The 23138-nt window shown below is 41.7% G+C and overlaps 21 non-coding genes across 21 annotated transcripts; 15 read left to right on the forward strand and 6 right to left on the reverse strand.

The window, feature by feature from the left end:
- The first annotated feature begins 494 nt into the window (after window positions 1-494).
- TRNAT-UGU (transfer RNA threonine (anticodon UGU)) lies at window positions 495-566 on the forward strand. Its single transcript has one exon. It is a non-coding gene; the product is annotated as a tRNA-Thr (tRNA).
- A 1174-nt stretch (window positions 567-1740) lies between these two features.
- TRNAI-UAU (transfer RNA isoleucine (anticodon UAU)) lies at window positions 1741-1835 on the reverse strand. Its single transcript has 2 exons — window positions 1798-1835; window positions 1741-1776 (listed from the first exon to the last, which is right to left on the reverse strand). It is a non-coding gene; the product is annotated as a tRNA-Ile (tRNA).
- A 411-nt stretch (window positions 1836-2246) lies between these two features.
- TRNAS-GCU (transfer RNA serine (anticodon GCU)) lies at window positions 2247-2328 on the forward strand. Its single transcript has one exon. It is a non-coding gene; the product is annotated as a tRNA-Ser (tRNA).
- Window positions 2329-2917: 589 nt separating this feature from the next.
- Window positions 2918-2989, forward strand: TRNAT-UGU (transfer RNA threonine (anticodon UGU)). Its single transcript has one exon. It is a non-coding gene; the product is annotated as a tRNA-Thr (tRNA).
- Window positions 2990-4163: 1174 nt separating this feature from the next.
- Window positions 4164-4258, reverse strand: TRNAI-UAU (transfer RNA isoleucine (anticodon UAU)). Its single transcript has 2 exons — window positions 4221-4258; window positions 4164-4199 (listed from the first exon to the last, which is right to left on the reverse strand). It is a non-coding gene; the product is annotated as a tRNA-Ile (tRNA).
- Window positions 4259-4670: 412 nt separating this feature from the next.
- TRNAS-GCU (transfer RNA serine (anticodon GCU)) lies at window positions 4671-4752 on the forward strand. Its single transcript has one exon. It is a non-coding gene; the product is annotated as a tRNA-Ser (tRNA).
- Window positions 4753-5341: 589 nt separating this feature from the next.
- On the forward strand, window positions 5342-5413 carry TRNAT-UGU (transfer RNA threonine (anticodon UGU)). Its single transcript has one exon. It is a non-coding gene; the product is annotated as a tRNA-Thr (tRNA).
- Window positions 5414-12205: 6792 nt separating this feature from the next.
- TRNAI-UAU (transfer RNA isoleucine (anticodon UAU)) lies at window positions 12206-12300 on the reverse strand. The gene is made up of 2 exons: window positions 12263-12300; window positions 12206-12241 (listed from the first exon to the last, which is right to left on the reverse strand). It is a non-coding gene; the product is annotated as a tRNA-Ile (tRNA).
- Window positions 12301-12711: 411 nt separating this feature from the next.
- TRNAS-GCU (transfer RNA serine (anticodon GCU)) lies at window positions 12712-12793 on the forward strand. The gene has a single exon. It is a non-coding gene; the product is annotated as a tRNA-Ser (tRNA).
- A 589-nt stretch (window positions 12794-13382) lies between these two features.
- TRNAT-UGU (transfer RNA threonine (anticodon UGU)) lies at window positions 13383-13454 on the forward strand. The gene has a single exon. It is a non-coding gene; the product is annotated as a tRNA-Thr (tRNA).
- A 1163-nt stretch (window positions 13455-14617) lies between these two features.
- TRNAI-UAU (transfer RNA isoleucine (anticodon UAU)) lies at window positions 14618-14712 on the reverse strand. The gene is made up of 2 exons: window positions 14675-14712; window positions 14618-14653 (listed from the first exon to the last, which is right to left on the reverse strand). It is a non-coding gene; the product is annotated as a tRNA-Ile (tRNA).
- A 412-nt stretch (window positions 14713-15124) lies between these two features.
- TRNAS-GCU (transfer RNA serine (anticodon GCU)) lies at window positions 15125-15206 on the forward strand. Its single transcript has one exon. It is a non-coding gene; the product is annotated as a tRNA-Ser (tRNA).
- A 589-nt stretch (window positions 15207-15795) lies between these two features.
- Window positions 15796-15867, forward strand: TRNAT-UGU (transfer RNA threonine (anticodon UGU)). Its single transcript has one exon. It is a non-coding gene; the product is annotated as a tRNA-Thr (tRNA).
- A 1160-nt stretch (window positions 15868-17027) lies between these two features.
- Window positions 17028-17122, reverse strand: TRNAI-UAU (transfer RNA isoleucine (anticodon UAU)). The gene is made up of 2 exons: window positions 17085-17122; window positions 17028-17063 (listed from the first exon to the last, which is right to left on the reverse strand). It is a non-coding gene; the product is annotated as a tRNA-Ile (tRNA).
- A 411-nt stretch (window positions 17123-17533) lies between these two features.
- On the forward strand, window positions 17534-17615 carry TRNAS-GCU (transfer RNA serine (anticodon GCU)). The gene has a single exon. It is a non-coding gene; the product is annotated as a tRNA-Ser (tRNA).
- Window positions 17616-18204: 589 nt separating this feature from the next.
- TRNAT-UGU (transfer RNA threonine (anticodon UGU)) lies at window positions 18205-18276 on the forward strand. Its single transcript has one exon. It is a non-coding gene; the product is annotated as a tRNA-Thr (tRNA).
- A 1160-nt stretch (window positions 18277-19436) lies between these two features.
- TRNAI-UAU (transfer RNA isoleucine (anticodon UAU)) lies at window positions 19437-19531 on the reverse strand. Its single transcript has 2 exons — window positions 19494-19531; window positions 19437-19472 (listed from the first exon to the last, which is right to left on the reverse strand). It is a non-coding gene; the product is annotated as a tRNA-Ile (tRNA).
- A 411-nt stretch (window positions 19532-19942) lies between these two features.
- TRNAS-GCU (transfer RNA serine (anticodon GCU)) lies at window positions 19943-20024 on the forward strand. Its single transcript has one exon. It is a non-coding gene; the product is annotated as a tRNA-Ser (tRNA).
- Window positions 20025-20613: 589 nt separating this feature from the next.
- Window positions 20614-20685, forward strand: TRNAT-UGU (transfer RNA threonine (anticodon UGU)). The gene has a single exon. It is a non-coding gene; the product is annotated as a tRNA-Thr (tRNA).
- A 414-nt stretch (window positions 20686-21099) lies between these two features.
- On the forward strand, window positions 21100-21181 carry TRNAS-GCU (transfer RNA serine (anticodon GCU)). Its single transcript has one exon. It is a non-coding gene; the product is annotated as a tRNA-Ser (tRNA).
- Window positions 21182-21922: 741 nt separating this feature from the next.
- TRNAT-UGU (transfer RNA threonine (anticodon UGU)) lies at window positions 21923-21994 on the forward strand. The gene has a single exon. It is a non-coding gene; the product is annotated as a tRNA-Thr (tRNA).
- The last annotated feature ends 1144 nt before the right edge of the window (window positions 21995-23138 follow it).

Consider the following 23138-nt stretch of genomic DNA (forward strand, 5'->3'; position numbering starts at 1 on the left):
CTGACTGTTCCATTTTAACAAATATGTCAAATAAAGTGAAGTATTTTGTGCGTAATAGAAATTAGATCTTTCATGGAGTTTCCAGAGGATTGCCTTTCACTCACTCCTGGCTTATTAACCAGTTTGGATAAATAGATTGATAAGAAAGCAGCTCTTACTCCTAAAGTTTAGGCCGTCTCAAATGAATGACTGTTAACATATGTCTGCCCCACAGAGACAGATCACTTCTAATAAGTGGGTTCTCTATATGTCACTGATTGCAGACATACTAACTAGAGCTATCGGTATGGTCTTGAATGCGAAAACTCTTATTTTCTCATATGAAAATGTAGTTTTTCATACTTCCAAAAAAAGTGCCTTAAGCATGGTCTTCAATGTGTGCGCGCACGTGGACATTCATATGCAACTACGTTTCCATACAGAGTCTCAAAATCATAGATATATTCATACCTCAGTAAGAATACATGTTGCAATTTACATCCTGCGTGCAGACTGGCCTTGTAGCTCAGTGGCAGAGCACTGGTCTTGTAAACCAGGGGTCATGAGTTCAAGCCTCATCAGGGCCTTTTTACATGAGTCTTTCTGTATGTTGTTTTCAAGTCATTCTTCCCTGGAGTCACACCTTGCTTTAGGATTGCTTATTGCCAAGCTTCCCTTTCCTGCTTTCATATTATCAAGAAAATATCATGAAGATCATTGAATTATAAATTATTGCCTCACCCCTTCCGATCGCCTGACGAACGCCTGACAAACGCCATTCTCACCCTGGCGGGCAAGCCCTGCCGGGCAAAGCCAAATAAGCCATGCATATTTACAGTTCCTTTGAAAGGCAGAGCGAGGACTAGGACCTCTGTTCCGACTGAATCTGCATCCACAGAAAGGATGTTATAAGGCCCTACAAATTTCACCAAGGAGATGTGAAAGTCTTCCCCCATAAAATACTTTTTTTCCCAGATACCCCGGCTCTTAGGCAAATGAGGTTACTCCTCAAAACCCCACCCCCACTCACCATAAATATCCTTCTCTCCTGCTGTCCATTCAAATGATACAAGGTATCTTGTACATAGAGAGAAAGGGAGAATAGGCAGACTTGCTTCAAAGATTTGGTGACTTTGGATGGGTGGGTTGAATGAAGAAGTGAACCTGGTTTCTGGGAAAGGAGTATCGAGATGAAGATGAGGAAAAGTGAACATGGACCACATTCATAGGTTAGAGAAATACATTTAATAGGTTGAATGGTTTTGAAAAGTGAACTTCGAGCAGTAATTGTTGTTTTTTAAACTGCAAAGAAATTAAAAATGAATGTGGGATTGGAGGCACACTCTGAGCAGAAAAGCACCATAAGCTGCTATGGTGCAACTCAAGATGGTGAATAGAACCTTTAATATGATGATGCTCTTCTTTTGCTAGTTTTTTCGAGTCACCTTTTATTGTAAGTAGCTGATACAGCATTTTTTGCAGCTCTTCAGTTTATGGTTATCATGTGAGAACACTGTTTTCATCATATTTATTATTCTACAAATGTATTTTTAAATGCACTGATGTGGTGTTTGCATGAAATGCAAGATGGCACATCATGGAATGTTTAAACTGAGCATCGCGGAGGATATGTGATATTTGGCACCCAGAGGAGTAGGACACGTAGATCCTATAAGAAGTAAAGACTCTCTAGCAAGGGCCGTCCATACTCTGAGTTTAAACTTTACTTTTTGTGAAATGGTTTATGAAAAACAACACGGCTGCTCCAGGTGAGGCTCGAACTCACAACCTCGGCATGGCTCAGTGCAAGTACTGCTGTATAAGTACCGCGCGCTAACCGATTGCGCCACTGGAGCTCTCTCTTTTCACATCTCCCCAGGTGAGCCATCTACAGCTGACCAAGTAGATGACAGACACTGCTCCATCATTCACTGTGCAAGATCGACTCACATGCTAGCATGTTATCATGACTATTAAAAATACAGTCCAAACGGAATAGATTCTATATTTGTTCTATAACATATGCTCTGTCTATTCAAAACCCCATAGAATTAGATCTTGACAGTTCTGACAAAGTCTAGGGGAATCTTATGAATATTTGTAATTAGCACATAGTAAGAATTTCCCAAAAATGAAATGTAGGTCCCTGATTGGGGAAGACGTGGAATGTGAGATCTTGCCTCAGCTGTTTTTTTCTTTTTTAGGTACAGTATATTGACACTTCAGTACCTTTTGTGAAGCAAGGTTTCAGATGGGGCTGTAGGGCAGACGAGGTGGCCGAGTGGTTAAGGCGATGGACTGCTAATCCATTGTGCTCTGCACGCGTGGGTTCGAATCCCACCTTCGTCGGAAAGCCATCAGGGTCTCTTTTGATGGCCAGCATTTCTTGTAGTATAATTACACTCTCTTTCAAGACAGAGCCAGGATCCGCTAGATGGGATCATCTGACTGTTCCATTTTAACAAATATGTCAAATAAAGTGAAGTATTTTGTGCGTAATAGAAATTAGATCTTTCATGGAGTTTCCAGAGGATTGCCTTTCACTCACTCCTGGCTTATTAACCAGTTTGGATAAATAGATTGATAAGAAAGCAGCTCTTACTCCTAAAGTTTAGGCCGTCTCAAATGAATGACTGTTAACATATGTCTGCCCCACAGAGACAGATCACTTCTAATAAGTGGGTTCTCTATATGTCACTGATTGCAGACATACTAACTAGAGCTATCGGTATGGTCTTGAATGCGAAAACTCTTATTTTCTCATATGAAAATGTAGTTTTTCATACTTCCAAAAAAAGTGCCTTAAGCATGGTCTTCAATGTGTGCGCGCACGTGGACATTCATATGCAACTACGTTTCCATACAGAGTCTCAAAATCATAGATATATTCATACCTCAGTAAGAATACATGTTGCAATTTACATCCTGCGTGCAGACTGGCCTTGTAGCTCAGTGGCAGAGCACTGGTCTTGTAAACCAGGGGTCATGAGTTCAAGCCTCATCAGGGCCTTTTTACATGAGTCTTTCTGTATGTTGTTTTCAAGTCATTCTTCCCTGGAGTCACACCTTGCTTTAGGATTGCTTATTGCCAAGCTTCCCTTTCCTGCTTTCATATTATCAAGAAAATATCATGAAGATCATTGAATTATAAATTATTGCCTCACCCCTTCCGATCGCCTGACGAACGCCTGACAAACGCCATTCTCACCCTGGCGGGCAAGCCATGCCGGGCAAAGCCAAATAAGCCATGCATATTTACAGTTCCTTTGAAAGGCAGAGCGAGGACTAGGACCTCTGTTCCGACTGAATCTGCATCCACAGAAAGGATGTTATAAGGCCCTACAAATTTCACCAAGGAGATGTGAAAGTCTTCCCCCATAAAATACTTTTTTTCCCAGATACCCCGGCTCTTAGGCAAATGAGGTTACTCCTCAAAACCCCACCCCAACTCACCATAAATATCCTTCTCTCCTGCTGTCCATTCAAATGATACAAGGTATCTTGTACATAGAGAGAAAGGGAGAATAGGCAGACTTGCTTCAAAGATTTGGTGACTTTGGATGGGTGGGTTGAATGAAGAAGTGAACCTGGTTTCTGGGAAAGGAGTATCGAGATGAAGATGAGGAAAAGTGAACATGGACCACATTCATAGGTTAGAGAAATACATTTAATAGGTTGAATGGTTTTTAAAAGTGAACTTCGAGCAGTAATTGTTGTTTTTTAAACTGCAAAGAAATTAAAAATGAATGTGGGATTGGAGGCACACTCTGAGCAGAAAAGCACCATAAGCTGCTATGGTGCAACTCAAGATGGTGAATAGAACCTTTAATATGATGATGCTCTTCTTTTGCTAGTTTTTTCGAGTCACCTTTTATTGTAAGTAGCTGATACAGCATTTTTTGCAGCTCTTCAGTTTATGGTTATCATGTGAGAACACTGTTTTCATCATATTTATTATTCTACAAATGTATTTTTAAATGCACTGATGTGGTGTTTGCATGAAATGCAAGATGGCACATCATGGAATGTTTAAACTGAGCATCGCGGAGGATATGTGATATTTGGCACCCAGAGGAGTAGGACACGTAGATCCTATAAGAAGTAAAGACTCTCTAGCAAGGGCCGTCAATACTCTGAGTTTAAACTTTACTTTTTGTGAAATGGTTTATGAAAAACAACACGGCTGTTCCAGGTGAGGCTCGAACTCACAACCTCGGCATGGCTCAGTGCAAGTACTGCTGTATAAGTACCGCGCGCTAACCGATTGCGCCACTGGAGCTCTCTCTTTTCACATCTCCCCAGGTGAGCCATCTACAGCTGACCAAGTAGATGACAGACACTGCTCCATCATTCACTGTGCAAGATCGACTCACATGCTAGCATGTTATCATGACTATTAAAAATACAGTCCAAACGGAATAGATTCTATAATTGTCCTATAACATATGCTCTGTCTATTCAAAACCCCATAGAATTATATCTTGACAGTTCTGACAAAGTCTAGGGGAATCTTATGAATATTTGTAATTAGCACATAGTAAGAATTTCCCAAAAATGAAATGTAGGTCCCTGATTGGGGGAAGACGTGGAATGTGAGATCTTGCCTCAGCTGTTTTTTTCTTTTTTAGGTACAGTATATTGACACTTCAGTACCTTTTGTGAAGCAAGGTTTCAGATGGGCCTGTAGGGCAGACGAGGTGGCCGAGTGGTTAAGGCGATGGACTGCTAATCCATTGTGCTCTGCACGCGTGGGTTCGAATCCCACCTTCGTCGGAAAGCCATCAGAGTCTCTTTTGATGGCCAGCATTTCTTGTAGTATAATTACACTCTCTTTCAAGACAGAGCCAGGATCCGCTAGATGGGATCATCTGACTGTTCCATTTTAACAAATATGTCAAATAAAGTGAAGTATTTTGTGCGTAATAGAAATTAGATCTTTCATGGAGTTTCCAGAGGATTGCCTTTCACTCACTCCTGGCTTATTAACCAGTTTGGATAAATAGATTGATAAGAAAGCAGCTCTTACTCCTAAAGTTTAGGCCGTCTCAAATGAATGACTGTTAACATATGTCTGCCCCACAGAGACAGATCACTTCTAATAAGTGGGTTCTCTATATGTCACTGATTGCAGACATACTAACTAGAGCTATCGGTATGGTCTTGAATGCGAAAACTCTTATTTTCTCATATGAAAATGTAGTTTTTCATACTTCCAAAAAAAGTGCCTTAAGCATGGTCTTCAATGTGTGCGCGCACGTGGACATTCATATGCAACTACGTTTCCATACAGAGTCTCAAAATCATAGATATATTCATACCTCAGTAAGAATACATGTTGCAATTTACATCCTGCGTGCAGACTGGCCTTGTAGCTCAGTGGCAGAGCACTGGTCTTGTAAACCAGGGGTCATGAGTTCAAGCCTCATCAGGGCCTTTTTACATGAGTCTTTCTGTATGTTGTTTTCAAGTCATTCTTCCCTGGAGTCACACCTTGCTTTAGGATTGCTTATTGCCAAGCTTCCCTTTCCTGCTTTCATATTATCAAGAAAATATCATGAAGATCATTGAATTATAAATTATTGCCTCGGGGGCGTGGCTTGGATGCCGCGCAAGATGGCCGGCTAGGTACGGAGCTCCGCCGCATCGACCACCTCACGGCGTTTTTTCCCGATGTAAACGGGACCGCTACTGAGCACCGTTGCCGGATTTGGCTGGCGGAACACTAGCAAAATCGGCGGAGCAGCTTTTCATCGCTTGTGGAGCCGTTTTCGCCCCTCTCCGCGATGAATTCCCTGCCCCTCACGGAGCCGCCATTTTGAAGCTCTTTCGAGCATCGGAGCCTCTGCTCACAGGAGCTGTCACTACACGACGTACCACTGGACACCAATGAACTTTCAGACACCGACTTCACTTCAGGGGTGAGACTTATATATATTGTGCAAGACACCTTTACTGCGTTTTTTCTCTCCTCCTCCACATTAGAGGAAACGTCCAAATACGCAGTTTTACGGCGCTTCACCCCTGACAACTGGATGTTTCCCGCCCTAACATGCTCACTGCTCTGAAATACTTTTTATCCTAAATTTCCTCCTCATGGCGCTATGATAACAACGTTCTCTGAGACTTTTTGCCCGTTTCTCCTGCGCCTCAGCTACTTCAGGATGCTCCTTCCTGTGCTTCCATTTTAGTCATTCTCCCCTTTTTTGTACTCGTTATTTAGCATACTCTAATTCTCTGTCGCCTTTTCCACTGAGTTACGTCTGAGTGCTTCTCCCTCTCTTTGGAGATATTTCTGGAACATTTCACATGCACCTTTAGTCTTCTCACAGGGAATTGAGACTATATTGTCGCACGTTCATTCCTTTCTATGGTCAACTTACGCAAACCTAAATTTGTCTTCATACCATCGAGGAGTACTTCAGGTGCATCTTCATCTGGTACTAATAGAGCCACTGTGTCTGCGAAAATGACGACTCCAAAATCATCATTGGCTCATACTAACACCAGTAAGTCTTCCCCACCCGCTCCGGCGGGCAAGCGCCTCAAGCAAAATTCTCCTACGCCAGAAGACAATCCTTCTCATTCTTCTATTGACCAAATTCTAGAGGAATTGCGTGCGCTGCGCCCATTTATTGAAAAGACGAGTACAGATATGCAGCTTTTAAAAGATAAATGGGAAAATATGGATGCCCGTCTCTCTACTGTTGAACAGCACCTTCCTAAAGTTCAGTCCAACACACAACGTATAGACTCTTTAGAAAAAACGGTCCTCTCACTCCAAAAGCATACAGAGGATTTGGAAAATCGAAATAGGAGGAATAACCTCCGTATTTACAATTTGCCGGAAAATCTTGAGGGGGATAATCCAGTAACTTTCTTCACCACTTTCTTGTCGAAACTTCTGGACCTACCACCTTCCACCTCCATTAGTATACAAAGAGCCCATAGACTAGGTGCCAGAACGGGCTCCTCCTCAAAACCTCGTGGAGTCATTATTTTATTTCTGAAATACACAGATCTTTTATTGATTCTCTCAGCCGCGAGGAGTAAAAGACAAGTGTCTTGGCAAGGTCAACGAGTATATCTATCTCAAGATGTCTCTAATGTCACCGCCTCCAGACGTAAAGAATTTCTGGCTATGCGTCCCTCTCTGCGCGCCTTGGGAGCAAGATATGGCTTGTTTCATCCTTGTACTCTCAGAGTCACCTATCGAGAAAAGACTTGGTCATTTCAGGAACCTGGAGAATTAAGGAACTTTCTTCTTCTACACAGTGGAGAAGGGATGGACGCCTCCTCTTCTGCTTCGACCAGTGGCTGAAATTGGACTTTTATTGTTTAACTTGTTTGTCTTCCTAATGGCTTGTCTTTGACTTCGTGTATTCTCCTTACTTCTCATCTCAGTTCTTACACTCTCTATTCGTATCTCTTCTCTCCTTTATCTGTTTCTGGCATCTCCTATATATCCCTCTTTTTTCTTTTTCTACTCTCTGGACTTCTATTTTTACGTCTACATGTTATGTATGTTAACATTTTTCCCTTTTTTCCTCCCCAGACGGATATGTATCGGATACTCCTCTCAACACCTTGTCCCATTCCATGTTCCTTTTGTGCGGTCTCGATGTGGTTCTCCTCCTGATCCTGGTCCGTACGTCTTGTAAAGCATCATCACCTCCCCACCTTCCCCATGTGTATTTTTTTTTCTCTTTCAGGTATGTTTAACGCAGTCATCCTTCTGGATTTGTACTGTCTTCTATGCATTCTCTCTTCTCTTCCTTCTTCCTTCCCCACTGGTCTCCCTTCCCTTTTCCCATCCCTCCCCTTCTCCCTTTTCCTTTTTCTTCTCCCTTTTCTACCTGTTCTTCCTTCTTCCTTTTTGAAGAGTTTTATGGTTAATACTTCTATACAGTTTGAATTATTATTACATGTACAGTATGTTTTTGCAAATCTTGATTTAGATCAGTTTAGTAAGCTTTCACCTTCAAAGTTGTTTCATGGAATGTGAAAGGATTTAATCACCCTATCAAAAGGCAAAGAGTACTCTCCCACCTTTCCTCTTACAATCCAGATATCGTCCTTATCCAAGAAACTCACCTATCTGACATCGAATCTTTAAAGCTAAAGCGATTATGGGTTGGAACTGTTTTATTTTCTTCTGCTTCCCAAAAAAAGAATGGAGTAGCCATTTTGATTCATAAGCGTCTCCAGTGTAAAGTAGTTCTAGAAGAAAAGGATGACGAGGGACTCTGGGTCTTAGCTAAACTACTAATTAACAATATCCCACTTACGATACTCAATGTTTACGGTCCCACATGTTTTGACTCCTCTTTTTGGCCCTCCATTACAGCAAAATGTATTCAGCGTAAAGATGATGCTTTTCTATTGGGTGGAGACTGTAACCAGATCATTGACCCATTTTTAGACCGAAGATCCTCTGTTCGTTTTTCTCCTCATAAACCTCATAAACAATTCCTTGACACTATCACCCAAACTCATTTGGTAGATTCATGGAGACTCACTCACCCAGACGTTATGGATTTTTCCTTCTTCTCTCCTCCTCATGCTTCCTTCTCCCGCTTAGACTATATCTTTCTCTCTTCATCTCTTTCTCAACACCTTATTTCTTCCTCTATTGAACCGATTGTTATCTCTGACCATGCTCCTATTATTACTGTTTTTGACCTTCTTCCTCCTACTCCTAAATCTTCTCGCTGGCGCTTCAACCCTTCTCTTCTTACTGATCCTCTTTTTTCCTCCTCTTTTCGTGCTTTTGCTTCTGAATTTTTTCATCTTAACTCTACGCCTGATACCCCACCTCATACTCTTTGGGATTCCTTCAAGGCCACAGCCCGAGGTTTTATTATTGATTTTGTCTCTAAAAAAAAGAAAAAATTCCTTCAAAAGCGTAAAGTCACCCTTGCACATATTAAATCTCTGGAACATCAATTCTATACTTCCTCTGATAAGATTATGTCTCCTGAATTGCTTAAGGCTAAGATTGCCTTTAACAAACTTACCACAGACTCTGCCTCCTCTTTTCTTCTCCGGAGCAGCGCGCGATTTTATGGAGGTAGAAATAAATCAGGTAAACTGTTAGCTAATTATTTAAAATCTCGTAAAGAACGTACTAATATTGATTCTATTTATTCCCCCTCTAATGTACTTCTTCATACCAATGCAGAAATTTTGGAACAATTCCACTCTTTTTATGAAACTTTATATACTCCGGAAAACCCTCCCACCCCAGAGCTTATTCAATCCTACTTTGACAACATACCTCAACCAGATACTTCCCACCTTAATATTTCGGCTGTTGATTCTGACCTTACGATTTCGGAACTGTCCTCTGCTCTATCCTCCCTCACTAAGGGGAAAACCCCAGGACCGGACGGCTTCCCAGTTGAATTCTACCTACATTTCTCAGACCTTCTTTTACCCCACCTTCTATCTCTATTTCAGTCTTTTTGTTCTACTGGATCAGCCCAAGGCTCTTTTCAGGACGCTACCATATGCCTTATCCCTAAAGATGGTAGAGACCCTAAGTTCTGTAAAAATTATCGACCTATATCTCTAGTTAATGTTGACTATAAAATTTTTGCGAAACTATTAGCCCTTCGCCTTGACCCGCTCCTACCACATCTTATAGGGAAAGAACAATGCGGCTTTGTTAAGGGCCGCTTGACCTCGGATAACTCTAGACTCTTTCTTAATGTTTTAAGTAAAGCCCCTTCACTATCGATTCCCCTTGCAGCCATTTCAGTAGATGCTGAGAAAGCCTTTGACCGGGTTGACTGGTCTTTTCTTCTGGCCTCCTTAAAATGGCACGGCTTTAACCCTAAATTCATATCTTATATTTCTTTGATATATTCTATGCCCAAAGCGTCTGTTCTCGTTAATGGTCAACTCACTTCCCCATTCACACTTCAACGTGGTGTTCGTCAGGGCTGTCCCTTATCACCTCTTTTATTTATTTTAGCGCTTGAACCTTTCCTTACCTCCATACGCAATAATCCATCCATCTCTGGCTTCCCGTACGGTAAACGTCATCTTAAGTTGTCTGCATATGCTGACGATATTCTTTTATTTATTTCTGACCCGCCTACCTCAGTCCCCGCATTACGAAACGAATTTCAGAAATTCTCCTTGGTCTCCGGTTACAAAATAAACTCGGACAAAACAGAGATTCTTCCTTTAACCAAACTTTGTCTCCCCCACTTTTTCACGGCTACTGGCTTTGCTTGGAATTCTACAAAAATTAAATATCTCGGCGTTCTTTTTTCTAGCTCTATATCCTCCTCCATTCAACTCAACATGAATGCAGTCATATCTAGGATAGACTCATTACTCACCTCTTGGAATCCACTATTTCTTTCCTGGTGGGGCCGTCTTGACTCCATCAGAATGATGATTGCCCCTATTTTGATCTACTTATTATCCATGCTCCCACTTCGTATCCCAAACTCCTATTTCCGTCGCATTGATTCTACGTTGTCCAAATTTCTTTGGAAGCAGAAAAAAGCCCGCATATCGCTTTCCAACTTACGTAAATCTAAACTTAATGGTGGTACCAACTTTCCAGACTTTCGCCTCTATCATAAGTCCTTTTCCCTTCGACAGGCTTCCCGCTGGTTATCTCAGGAACCCTCCCCTTTTTCTCCCCTCTGGCTTTGTGTTGAACAGGAACTACTGCTTCCGTACTCTTTCCAAGAAGTAATTCGTTTTACCTCTAAAGCCCCATGCCTTAATCCCCTTTTATTCAAGCATACTTCTTCTCTTCTGCGCCCTTTAGTTTCACCTTCCTCAGTAACGCAGGAATCCTTCCTACTATTGCCTATATGGTACAATTCACTTCTATTAATTAATTTAGCTTTATATTGACCTTCTTCATACTTCTTTTTCATTCATGCAATTACTCATATGATGGTCTTTTACTGTACTTTTTGATTGCCATTGACTGTATTTCCTATTATTGCTTACCCATCCTCTACGATCAATACCATGTTTTTGTTTTCTTCTCTCCTCCCTTCCCCCCCCTCCTTCCCTCCCCATCATTTAAAATGCTTTGTTTTTCATTGTGATATTGGCTGCTTCTACTTTCTTTGTCCCATCTTATACCTTTGTTCTCATATTGGCTGATGTCACCTTATTGTAATACTTATTTTTCTCTAATAAAGCTTTCAAACATAAAAAAAATAAATTATTGCCTCACCCCTTCCGATCGCCTGACGAACGCCTGACAAACGCCATTCTCACCCTGGCGGGCAAGCCCTGCCGGGCAAAGCCAAATAAGCCATGCATATTTACAGTTCCTTTGAAAGGCAGAGCGAGGACTAGGACCTCTGTTCCGACTGAATCTGCATCCACAGAAAGGATGTTATAAGGCCCTACAAATTTCACCAAGGAGATGTGAAAGTCTTCCCCCATAAAATACTTTTTTTCCCAGATACCCCGGCTCTTAGGCAAATGAGGTTACTCCTCAAAACCCCACCCCCACTCACCATAAATATCCTTCTCTCCTGCTGTCCATTCAAATGATACAAGGTATCTTGTACATAGAGAGAAAGGGAGAATAGGCAGACTTGCTTCAAAGATTTGGTGACTTTGGATGGGTGGGTTGAATGAAGAAGTGAACCTGGTTTCTGGGAAAGGAGTATCGAGATGAAGATGAGGAAAAGTGAACATGGACCACATTCATAGGTTAGAGAAATACATTTAATAGGTTGAATGGTTTTGAAAAGTGAACTTCGAGCAGTAATTGTTGTTTTTTAAACTGCAAAGAAATTAAAAATGAATGTGGGATTGGAGGCACACTCTGAGCAGAAAAGCACCATAAGCTGCTATGGTGCAACTCAAGATGGTGAATAGAACCTTTAATATGATGATGCTCTTCTTTTGCTAGTTTTTTCGAGTCACCTTTTATTGTAAGTAGCTGATACAGCATGTTTTGCAGCTCTTCAGTTTATGGTTATCATGTGAGAACACTGTTTTCATCATATTTATTATTCTACAAATGTATTTTTAAATGCACTGATGTGGTGTTTGCATGAAATGCAAGATGGCACATCATGGAATGTTTAAACTGAGCATCGCGGAGGATATGTGATATTTGGCACCCAGAGGAGTAGGACACGTAGATCCTATAAGAAGTAAAGACTCTCTAGCAAGGGCCGTCCATACTCTGAGTTTAAACTTTACTTTTTGTGAAATGGTTTATGAAAAACAACACGGCTGCTCCAGGTGAGGCTCGAACTCACAACCTCGGCATGGCTCAGTGCAAGTACTGCTGTATAAGTACCGCGCGCTAACCGATTGCGCCACTGGAGCTCTCTCTTTTCACATCTCCCCAGGTGAGCCATCTACAGCTGACCAAGTAGATGACAGACACTGCTCCATCATTCACTGTGCAAGATCGACTCACATGCTAGCATGTTATCATGACTATTAAAAATACAGTCCAAACGGAATAGATTCTATAATTGTCCTATAACATATGCTCTGTCTATTCAAAACCCCATAGAATTAGATCTTGACAGTTCTGACAAAGTCTAGGGGAATCTTATGAATATTTGTAATTAGCACATAGTAAGAATTTCCCAAAAATGAAATGTAGGTCCCTGATTGGGGGAAGACGTGGAATGTGAGATCTGGCTCAGCTGTTTTTTTCTTTTTTAGGTACAGTATATTGACACTTCAGTACCTTTTGTGAAGCAAGGTTTCAGCTGGGGCTGTAGGGCAGACGAGGTGGCCGAGTGGTTAAGGCGATGGACTGCTAATCCATTGTGCTCTGCACGCGTGGGTTCGAATCCCACCTTCGTCGGAAAGCCATCAGGGTCTCTTTTGATGGCCAGCATTTCTTGTAGTATAATTACACTCTCTTTCAAGACAGAGCCAGGATCCGCTAGATGGGATCATCTGACTGTTCCATTTTAACAAATATGTCAAATAAAGTGAAGTATTTTGTGCGTAATAGAAATTAGATCTTTCATGGAGTTTCCAGAGGATTGCCTTTCACTCACTCCTGGCTTATTAACCAGTTTGGATAAATAGATTGATAAGAAAGCAGCTCTTACTCCTAAAGTTTAGGCCGTCTCAAATGAATGACTGTTAACATATGTCTGCCCCACAGAGACAGATCACTTCTAATAAGTGGGTTCTCTATATGTCACTGATTGCAGACATACTAACTAGAGCTATCGGTATGGTCTTGAATGCGAAAACTCTTATTTTCTCATATGAAAATGTAGTTTTTCATACTTCCAAAAAAAGTGCCTTAAGCATGGTCTTCAATGTGTGCGCGCACGTGGACATTCATATGCAACTACGTTTCCATACAGAGTCTCAAAATCATAGATATATTCATACCTCAGTAAGAATACATGTTGCAATTTGCATCCTGCGTGCAGACTGGCCTTGTAGCTCAGTGGCAGAGCACTGGTCTTGTAAACCAGGGGTCATGAGTTCAAGCCTCATCAGGGCCTTTTTACATGAGTCTTTCTGTATGTTGTTTTCAAGTCATTCTTCCCTGGAGTCACACCTTGCTTTAGGATTGCTTATTGCCAAGCTTCCCTTTCCTGCTTTCATATTATCAAGAAAATATCATGAAGATCATTGAATTATAAATTATTGCCTCACCCCTTCCGATCGCCTGACGAACGCCATTCTCACCCTGGCGGGCAAGCCCTGCCGGGCAAAGCCAAATAAGCCAATCATATTTACAGTTCCTTTGAAAGGCAGAGCGAGGACTAGGACCTCTGTTCCGACTGAATCTGCATCCACAGAAAGGATGTTATAAGGCCCTACAAATTTCACCAAGGAGATGTGAAAGTCTTCCCCCATAAAATACTTTTTTTTCCAGATACCCCGGCTCTTAGGCAAATGAGGTTACTCCTCAAAACCCCACCCCCACTCACCATAAATATCCTTCTCTCCTGCTGTCCATTCAAATGATACAAGGTATCTTGTACATAGAGAGAAAGGGAGAATAGGCAGACTTGCTTCAAAGATTTGGTGACTTTGGATGGGTGGGTTGAATGAAGAAGTGAACCTGGTTTCTGGAAAAGGAGTATCGAGATGAAGATGAGGAAAAGTGAACATGGACCACATTCATAGGTTAGAGAAATACATTTAATAGGTTGAATGGTTTTGAAAAGTGAACTTCGAGCAGTAATTGTTGTTTTTTAAACTGCAAAGAAATTAAAAATGAATGTGGGATTGGAGGCACACTCTGAGCAGAAAAGCACCATAAGCTGCTATGGTGCAACTCAAGATGGTGAATAGAACCTTTAATATGATGATGCTCTTCTTTTGCTAGTTTTTTCGAGTCACCTTTTATTGTAAGTAGCTGATACAGCATTTTTTGCAGCTCTTCAGTTTATGGTTATCATGTGAGAACACTGTTTTCATCATATTTATTATTCTACAAATGTATTTTTAAATGCACTGATGTGGTGTTTGCATGAAATGCAAGATGGCACATCATGGAATGTTTAAACTGAGCATCGCGGAGGATATGTGATATTTGGCACCCAGAGGAGTAGGACACGTAGATCCTATAAGAAGTAAAGACTCTCTAGCAAGGGCCGTCCATACTCTGAGTTTAAACTTTACTTTTTGTGAAATGGTTTATGAAAAACAACACGGCTGCTCCAGGTGAGGCTCGAACTCACAACCTCGGCATGGCTCAGTGCAAGTACTGCTGTATAAGTACCGCGCGCTAACCGATTGCGCCACTGGAGCTCTCTCTTTTCACATCTCCCCAGGTGAGCCATCTACAGCTGACCAAGTAGATGACAGACACTGCTCCATCATTCACTGTGCAAGATCGACTCACATGCTAGCATGTTATCATGACTATTAAAAATACAGTCCAAACGGAATAGATTCTATAATTGTCCTATAACATATGCTCTGTCTATTCAAAACCCCATAGAATTATATCTTGACAGTTCTGACAAAGTCTAGGGGAATCTTATGAATATTTGTAATTAGCACATAGTAAGAATTTCCCAAAAATGAAATGTAGGTCCCTGATTGGGGGAAGACGTGGAATGTGAGATCTTGCCTCAGCTGTTTTTTTCTTTTTTAGGTACAGTATATTGACACTTCAGTACCTTTTGTGAAGCAAGGTTTCAGATGGGCCTGTAGGGCAGACGAGGTGGCCGAGTGGTTAAGGCGATGGACTGCTAATCCATTGTGCTCTGCACGCGTGGGTTCGAATCCCACCTTCGTCGGAAAGCCATCAGAGTCTCTTTCGATGGCCAGCATTTCTTGTAGTATAATTACACTCTCTTTCAAGACAGAGCCAGGATCCGCTAGATGGGATCATCTGACTGTTCCATTTTAACAAATATGTCAAATAAAGTGAAGTATTTTGTGCGTAATAGAAATTAGATCTTTCATGGAGTTTCCAGAGGATTGCCTTTCACTCACTCCTGGCTTATTAACCAGTTTGGATAAATAGATTGATAAGAAAGCAGCTCTTACTCCTAAAGTTTAGGCCGTCTCAAATGAATGACTGTTAACATATGTCTGCCCCACAGAGACAGATCACTTCTAATAAGTGGGTTCTCTATATGTCACTGATTGCAGACATACTAACTAGAGCTATCGGTATGGTCTTGAATGCGAAAACTCTTATTTTCTCATATGAAAATGTAGTTTTTCATACTTCCAAAAAAAGTGCCTTAAGCATGGTCTTCAATGTGTGCGCGCACGTGGACATTCATATGCAACTACGTTTCCATACAGAGTCTCAAAATCATAGATATATTCATACCTCAGTAAGAATACATGTTGCAATTTACATCCTGCGTGCAGACTGGCCTTGTAGCTCAGTGGCAGAGCACTGGTCTTGTAAACCAGGGGTCATGAGTTCAAGCCTCATCAGGGCCTTTTTACATGAGTCTTTCTGTATGTTGTTTTCAAGTCATTCTTCCCTGGAGTCACACCTTGCTTTAGGATTGCTTATTGCCAAGCTTCCCTTTCCTGCTTTCATATTATCAAGAAAATATCATGAAGATCATTGAATTATAAATTATTGCCTCACCCCTTCCGATCGCCTGACGAACGCCTGACAAACGCCATTCTCACCCTGCCGGGCAAAGCCAAATAAGCCATGCATATTTACAGTTCCTTTGAAAGGCAGAGCAAGGACTAGGACCTCTGTTCCGACTGAATCTGCATCCACAGAAAGGATGTTATAAGGCCCTACAAATTTCACCAAGGAGATGTGAAAGTCTTCCCCCATAAAATACTTTTTTTCCCAGATACCCCGGCTCTTAGGCAAATGAGGTTACTCCTCAAAACCCCACCCCCACTCACCATAAATATCCTTCTCTCCTGCTGTCCATTCAAATGATACAAGGTATCTTGTACATAGAGAGAAAGGGAGAATAGGCAGACTTGCTTCAAAGATTTGGTGACTTTGGATGGGTGGGTTGAATGAAGAAGTGAACCTGGTTTCTGGGAAAGGAGTATCGAGATGAAGATGAGGAAAAGTGAACATGGACCACATTCATAGGTTAGAGAAATACATTTAATAGGTTGAATGGTTTTGAAAAGTGAACTTCGAGCAGTAATTGTTGTTTTTTAAACTGCAAAGAAATTAAAAATGAATGTGGGATTGGAGGCACACTCTGAGCAGAAAAGCACCATAAGCTGCTATGGTGCAACTCAAGATGGTGAATAGAACCTTTAATATGATGATGCTCTTCTTTTGCTAGTTTTTTCGAGTCACCTTTTATTGTAAGTAGCTGATACAGCATTTTTTGCAGCTCTTCAGTTTATGGTTATCATGTGAGAACACTGTTTTCATCATATTTATTATTCTACAAATGTATTTTTAAATGCACTGATGTGGTGTTTGCATGAAATGCAAGATGGCACATCATGGAATGTTTAAACTGAGCATCGCGGAGGATATGTGATATTTGGCACCCAGAGGAGTAGGACACGTAGATCCTATAAGAAGTAAAGACTCTCTAGCAAGGGCCGTCCATACTCTGAGTTTAAACTTTACTTTTTGTGAAATGGTTTATGAAAAACAACACGGCTGCTCCAGGTGAGGCTCGAACTCACAACCTCGGCATAGCTCAGTGCAAGTACTGCTGTATAAGTACCGCGCGCTAACCAATTGCGCCACTGGAGCTCTCTTTTTTCACATCTCCCCAGGTGAGCCATCTACAGCTGACCAAGTAGATGACAGACACTGCTCCATCATTCACTGTGCAAGATCGACTCACATGCTAGCATGTTATCATGACTATTAAAAATACAGTCCAAACGGAATAGATTCTATAATTGTCCTATAACATATGCTCTGTCTATTCAAAACCCCATAGAATTATATCTTGACAGTTCTGACAAAGTCTAGGGGAATCTTATGAATATTTGTAATTAGCACATAGTAAGAATTTCCCAAAAATGAAATGTAGGTCCCTGATTGGGGGAAGACGTGGAATGTGAGATCTGGCTCAGCTGTTTTTTTCTTTTTTAGGTACAGTATATTGACACTTCAGTACCTTTTGTGAAGCAAGGTTTCAGCTGGGGCTGTAGGGCAGACGAGGTGGCCGAGTGGTTAAGGCGATGGACTGCTAATCCATTGTGCTCTGCACGCGTGGGTTCGAATCCCACCTTCGTCGGAAAGCCATCAGGGTCTCTTTTGATGGCCAGCATTTCTTGTAGTATAATTACACTCTCTTTCAAGACAGAGCCAGGATCCGCTAGATGGGATCATCTGACTGTTCCATTTTAACAAATATGTCAAATAAAGTGAAGTATTTTGTGCGTAATAGAAATTAGATCTTTCATGGAGTTTCCAGAGGATTGCCTTTCACTCACTCCTGGCTTATTAACCAGTTTGGATAAATAGATTGATAAGAAAGCAGCTCTTACTCCTAAAGTTTAGGCCGTCTCAAATGAATGACTGTTAACATATGTCTGCCCCACAGAGACAGATCACTTCTAATAAGTGGGTTCTCTATATGTCACTGATTGCAGACATACTAACTAGAGCTATCGGTATGGTCTTGAATGCGAAAACTCTTATTTTCTCATATGAAAATGTAGTTTTTCATACTTCCAAAAAAAGTGCCTTAAGCATGGTCTTCAATGTGTGCGCGCACGTGGACATTCATATGCAACTACGTTTCCATACAGAGTCTCAAAATCATAGATATATTCATACCTCAGTAAGAATACATGTTGCAATTTACATCCTGCGTGCAGACTGGCCTTGTAGCTCAGTGGCAGAGCACTGGTCTTGTAAACCAGGGGTCATGAGTTCAAGCCTCATCAGGGCCTTTTTACATGAGTCTTTCTGTATGTTGTTTTCAAGTCATTCTTCCCTGGAGTCACACCTTGCTTTAGGATTGCCTATTGCCAAGCTTCCCTTTCCTGCTTTCATATTATCAAGAAAATATCATGAAGATCATTGAATTATAAATTATTGCCTCACCCCTTCCGATCGCCTGACGAACGCCTGACAAACGCCATTCTCACCCTGCCGGGCAAAGCCAAATAAGCCATGCATATTTACAGTTCCTTTGAAAGGCAGAGCAAGGACTAGGACCTCTGTTCCGACTGAATCTGCATCCACAGAAAGGATGTTATAAGGCCCTACAAATTTCACCAAGGAGATGTGAAAGTCTTCCCCCATAAAATACTTTTTTTCCCAGATACCCCGGCTCTTAGGCAAATGAGGTTACTCCTCAAAACCCCACCCCCACTCACCATAAATATCCTTCTCTCCTGCTGTCCATTCAAATGATACAAGGTATCTTGTACATAGAGAGAAAGGGAGAATAGGCAGACTTGCTTCAAAGATTTGGTGACTTTGGATGGGTGGGTTGAATGAAGAAGTGAACCTGGTTTCTGGGAAAGGAGTATCGAGATGAAGATGAGGAAAAGTGAACATGGACCACATTCATAGGTTAGAGAAATACATTTAATAGGTTGAATGGTTTTGAAAAGTGAACTTCGAGCAGTAATTGTTGTTTTTTAAACTGCAAAGAAATTAAAAATGAATGTGGGATTGGAGGCACACTCTGAGCAGAAAAGCACCATAAGCTGCTATGGTGCAACTCAAGATGGTGAATAGAACCTTTAATATGATGATGCTCTTCTTTTGCTAGTTTTTTCGAGTCACCTTTTATTGTAAGTAGCTGATACAGCATTTTTTGCAGCTCTTCAGTTTATGGTTATCATGTGAGAACACTGTTTTCATCATATTTATTATTCTACAAATGTATTTTTAAATGCACTGATGTGGTGTTTGCATGAAATGCAAGATGGCACATCATGGAATGTTTAAACTGAGCATCGCGGAGGATATGTGATATTTGGCACCCAGAGGAGTAGGACACGTAGATCCTATAAGAAGTAAAGACTCTCTAGCAAGGGCCGTCCATACTCTGAGTTTAAACTTTACTTTTTGTGAAATGGTTTATGAAAAACAACACGGCTGCTCCAGGTGAGGCTCGAACTCACAACCTCGGCATAGCTCAGTGCAAGTACTGCTGTATAAGTACCGCGCGCTAACCAATTGCGCCACTGGAGCTCTCTCTTTTCACATCTCCCCAGGTGAGCCATCTACAGCTGACCAAGTAGATGACAGACACTGCTCCATCATTCACTGTGCAAGATCGACTCACATGCTAGCATGTTATCATGACTATTAAAAATACAGTCCAAACGGAATAGATTCTATAATTGTCCTATAACATATGCTCTGTCTATTCAAAACCCCATAGAATTATATCTTGACAGTTCTGACAAAGTCTAGGGGAATCTTATGAATATTTGTAATTAGCACATAGTAAGAATTTCCCAAAAATGAAATGTAGGTCCCTGATGGGGGAAGACGTGGAATGTGAGATCTTGCCTCAGCTGTTTTTTTCTTTTTTAGGTACAGTATATTGACACTTCAGTACCTTTTGTGAAGCAAGGTTTCAGATGGGGCTCTAGGGCAGACGAGGTGGCCGAGTGGTTAAGGCGATGGACTGCTACTCCATTGTGCTCTGCACGCGTGGGTTCGAATCCCACCTTCGTCGGAAAGCCATCAGTGTCTCTTTTGATGGCCAGCATTTCTTGTAGTATAATTACACTCTCTTTCAAGACAGAGCCAGGATCCGCTAGATGGGATCATCTGACTGTTCCATTTTAACAAATATGTCAAATAAAGTGAAGTATTTTGTGCGTAATAGAAATTAGATCTTTCATGGAGTTTCCAGAGGATTGCCTTTCACTCACTCCTGGCTTATTAACCAGTTTGGATAAATAGATTGATAAGAAAGCAGCTCTTACTCCTAAAGTTTAGGCCGTCTCAAATGAATGACTGTTAACATATGTCTGCCCCACAGAGACAGATCACTTCTAATAAGTGGGTTCTCTATATGTCACTGATTGCAGACATACTAACTAGAGCTATCGGTATGGTCTTGAATGCGAAAACTCTTATTTTCTCATATGAAAATGTAGTTTTTCATACTTCAAAAAAAAGTGCCTTAAGCGTGGTCTTCAATGTGTGCGCGCACGTGGACATTCATATGCAACTACGTTTCCATACAGAGTCTCAAAATCATAGATATATTCATACCTCAGTAAGAATACATGTTGCAATTTACATCCTGCGTGCAGACTGGCCTTGTAGCTCAGTGGCAGAGCACTGGTCTTGTAAACCAGGGGTCATGAGTTCAAGCCTCATCAGGGCCTTTTTACATGAGTCTTTCTGTATGTTGTTTTCAAGTCATTCTTCCCTGGAGTCACACCTTGCTTTAGGATTGCTTATTGCCAAGCTTTCCTTTCCTGCTTTCATATTATCAAGAAAATATCATGAAGATCATTGAATTATAAATTATTGCCTCACCCCTTCCAATCGCCTGACGAACGCCTGACAAACGCCATTCTCACCCTGGCGGGCAAGCCCTGCCGGGCAAAGCCAAATAAGCCATGCATATTTGTAATTAGCACATAGTAAGAATTTCCCAAAAATGAAATGTAGGTCCCTGATGGGGGAAGACGTGGAATGTGAGATCTTGCCTCAGCTGTTTTTTTCTTTTTTAGGTACAGTATATTGACACTTCAGTACCTTTTGTGAAGCAAGGTTTCAGATGGGGCTGTAGGGCAGACGAGGTGGCCGAGTGGTTAAGGCGATGGACTGCTAATCCATTGTGCTCTGCACGCGTGGGTTCGAATCCCACCTTCGTCGGAAAGCCATCATACTTCCAAAAAAAGTGCCTTAAGTAAGGGTGGGCGTAGTTCGCGAAGTAGCACTTCGCGAAGCTACGCAAAGTGAAGTTCGCACTACGCGAGCTACGCGTAGCACTTCGCGAACTGCGAAGTAACATGTTCGCACTGTGCAAGATGTTGTTTTCAATGATTGCACAGTGCGGACAAGCAACCGGCACTGTGCAATCATTGAAAATGGCATCTTGCACAGTGCGAGCTGTAGTTTTCTGCTGCTCGAGTAGATTTTTACTCGAGCTGCAGCTTTCTCAACGCGAACTGGTAGTTTCTCATCGCGAGCGGTCGCGAGCATACGCGACCCCTCGCAATGAGAAACCTGACCTTCTCGCGTTGGGAATCTCGCCGGGAGGTTTATTTTCCATGCTCGCGATCGCGAACAAGGAAAAAGTCTCGCCAGGATGTCATTTTGCTTGCTCGCGGTCGCGAGCAAGCAAAAAATGACCGCAGCACTACGCAACACTACGCTACGCGTGTTCGTACTGTGCTACGTGCAGTTCGCGTAGTGCGAAGTAGCGCGAACTTCGCAAACTACGCGAGCGTAGCGTAGTGCTTCGCCCAGGCCTAGCCTTAAGCATGGTCTTCAATGTGTGCGCGCACGTGGACATTCATATGCAACTACGTTTCCATACAGAGTCTCAAAATCATAGATATATTCATACCTCAGTAAGAATACATGTTGCAATTTACATCCTGCGTGCAGACTGGCCTTGTAGCTCAGTGGCAGAGCACTGGTCTTGTAAACCAGGGGTCATGAGTTCAAGCCTCATCAGGGCCTTTTTACATGAGTCTTTCTGTATGTTGTTTTCAAGTCATTCTTCCCTGGAGTCACACCTTGCTTTAGGATTGCTTATTGCCAAGCTTTCCTTTCCTGCTTTCATATTATCAAGAAAATATCATGAAGATCATTGAATTATAAATTATTGCCTCACCCCTTCCGATCGCCTGACGAACGCCTGACAAACGCCATTCTCACCCTGGCGGGCAAGCCCTGCCGGGCAAAGCCAAATAAGCCATGCATATTTACAGTTCCTTTGAAAGGCAGAGCGAGGACTAGGACCTCTGTTCCGACTGAATCTGCATCCACAGAAAGGATGTTATAAGGCCCTACAAATTTCACCAAGGAGATGTGAAAGTCTTCCCCCATAAAATACTTTTTTTCCCAGATACCCCGGCTCTTAGGCAAATGAGGTTACTCCTCAAAACCCCACCCCCACTCACCATAAATATCCTTCTCTCCTGCTGTCCATTCAAATGATACAAGGTATCTTGTACATAGAGAGAAAGGGAGAATAGGCAGACTTGCTTCAAAGATTTGGTGACTTTGGATGGGTGGGTTGAATGAAGAAGTGAACCTGGTTTCTGGGAAAGGAGTATCGAGATGAAGATGAGGAAAAGTGAACATGGACCACATTCATAGGTTAGAGAAATACATTTAATAGGTTGAATGGTTTTGAAAAGTGAACTTCGAGCAGTAATTGTTGTTTTTTAAACTGCAAAGAAATTAAAAATGAATGTGGGATTGGAGGCACACTCTGAGCAGAAAAGCACCATAAGCTGCTATGGTGCAACTCAAGATGGTGAATAGAACCTTTAATATGATGATGCTCTTCTTTTGCTAGTTTTTTCGAGTCACCTTTTATTGTAAGTAGCTGATACAGCATTTTTTGCAGCTCTTCAGTTTATGGTTATCATGTGAGAACACTGTTTTCATCATATTTATTATTCTACAAATGTATTTTTAAATGCACTGATGTGGTGTTTGCATGAAATGCAAGATGGCACATCATGGAATGTTTAAACTGAGCATCGCGGAGGATATGTGATATTTGGCACCCAGAGGAGTAGGACACGTAGATCCTATAAGAAGTAAAGACTCTCTAGCAAGGGCCGTCCATACTCTGAGTTTAAACTTTACTTTT

This window comes from Triturus cristatus, chromosome 12 (genome assembly GCF_964204655.1).
Source record: "Triturus cristatus chromosome 12, aTriCri1.1, whole genome shotgun sequence".
Classification (NCBI taxonomy): domain Eukaryota; kingdom Metazoa; phylum Chordata; class Amphibia; order Caudata; family Salamandridae; genus Triturus; species Triturus cristatus.